The sequence below is a fragment of the Onychomys torridus genome, chromosome 20 (genome assembly GCF_903995425.1).
Source record: "Onychomys torridus chromosome 20, mOncTor1.1, whole genome shotgun sequence".
Taxonomy (NCBI): domain Eukaryota; kingdom Metazoa; phylum Chordata; class Mammalia; order Rodentia; family Cricetidae; genus Onychomys; species Onychomys torridus.
The window spans coordinates 14134015-14136256 of NC_050462.1; positions in this window are offsets into that span (position 1 = coordinate 14134015).

A 2242-nucleotide genomic window follows, 5' to 3' on the forward strand; every position below is an offset into this window, starting at 1 on the left:
ATGTATAAATGTATTGGTGTGACACTGATTATCTTGACCCCAAATTAATTACTTATAAGTAGAAATAGAAGTAAGGAATTCAACTAGCCAGGAGGCAGAATTTGCTTTGTGCTAGTTTTATCAAAAACCAAAACCAACCCCCCCCCCCCAAAACAAAACAAAAACCTTCAGCTAGGATATAAGGACAGCCCAGGGAAAGGCTAATTCTTGATTGCTTAATGAGGAGAATCAGGGTAATTATAGATTCTTGATTTCTAAAGGAAGAAAGACTCACCAGAGCCTTGTGGAGGAAAGGGAAGGAGATACATCATGATTGACATAGAGAGGTGTCAAAGCACATAATGGGAATAAGAGAGGAGCAGGGAGAGTCACAGAGCCTATTATGTTCATTTCACTCAAAAATTTATCCCTTCAAAACTAGTGAACCCCCTTCTGTCCACCAAACACTGTGCCTTGACCCTGGCCATTTTACAGACATCTCTGTAAGAGGACAGCCTTCTGCTGTGGTTGCATGGAGTAGATAGAAAACTATTTACAAGGAGTGGATAGAGTTTACCTAATTAACTATTAACTCTGGATAAAGTTATTTTCACCCTTACGAAAATGCACGTAACTCTTGCATTTACTGCATGTAACTGTAGGAATTTATAATTCCTAAAGCCTACCTCTCACTGAAGTGACCCATGTTTTTCACTGTTGGAAAAGGCTAGGTCTTCCGACTTGTAACTGCCTGTAAAGGATGTGTTGAAGTTGTTAACAGTAAAAAGAAAGTCTAGTCTGTGGCATCACTCACCAGGCAGACCAGGATCCTAGTTCAGTGTTATTGCTCAGAACCCACAGTGGGAGGAAGGACTTCCGGAATGAGGAAGTGTGTATGTGTGTGTGGGAGGGGGGATAGACTTGCAGCCTTCACATGCTGTGTGTCACATCTGTTTCCCTTTCCACATCATTCATGCACGTGATCACACACAACCATAATGTAAAAATGTAAAAGACGGAACGTATTATAAAAATGATTACCTTCGCCAAAAGAGAGATTCAACATGTTGCCTGCTTTAACAGGTGTCCCTGAGGGAAGTGTCCAGATTTCTTTTTTCCCTCTTGAGTCAAGGTCTCCCAGGCAGCGCAGCCTGTTCTCCGACTTGCTATCCTGGCCTTGAGTGCTGGGAAGACATAGGGACGTGTCCTAATGCCTGACTTTAAGGACTGCTGTAACAGTGGACAGCGGTACCTGGGGTTGAACCCAGCGCTCTCTATACACTAGGCAAGCACTTTACATCTGCGTTATATCCCTATCTGTATTTTCTTAGTTGAAGTAAAAAGTGTGTGTTTATATAAAATTTGTGTGCCTGTTTCCTGCAAAACACTACTTCACATTCCAGTTACAAAGATCTTTAGAAGGCCGGGCGGTGGTGGTGCATGCCTTTAATCCCAGCACTCAGGAGGCAGAGGCAGGAGGATCTCTGTGAGTTCGAGGCCAGCCTGGGCTACCGAGTGAGTTCCAGGAAAGGCGCAAAGCTACACAGAGAAACCCTGTCTCAAAAAACAAACAAACAAACAAACAAACAAAAAGATCTTTAGAAAATGGAAGTCAACATGGCTGTTTAATATAGAAACATTTTAACAAAAGACATAGGAGAGTAGAAAAGTGGATGTGGTGTCGTGACTTGAATAATATACCACGTAAAGGACTTTAAAATTTACTTTTGGTCTTTCAAGACTTTAATTTCATAATAATTATAAAAATTGTTTCTGTAACACATAATTATAAAATATAAATGCCATATACTTATTTGACAATTGGAGCTAAGGAGGAGTTAATGCAGTGTAATTTAGGGACCACTGACATTTTAATTCTAATTAACTCTTTCTGGAAATTCCTCTGCCTTATTGACTTGTAATTTACTCGCCAACTTTGTGTTTCTGGTTTTTCTTCATGGTGCTTTCCTGATTTTCATTCTCCTGGTTTTCAAGGAGTCTGAAAACAGAGCCAATAGTTGCATGAATTAGAAGTTTAGATTGTATCATTCATAGTATTGACCTTTGGTCCCTGACCTTGTAGAAACTGCCAAAGTTTGTGATCATATTCCACCACACCCGGCTTTCTTTCCAAGTGTCTCTCTCAGAACGACTAATATAGGGAGTGGCTGGCTGAAAAGGTTATTATGTTGAAGATAACTAGAATTACTAAAATTGTCTTTAGACTTACTTATTTGATTTTATGTGTATGAGTGTATTGCCT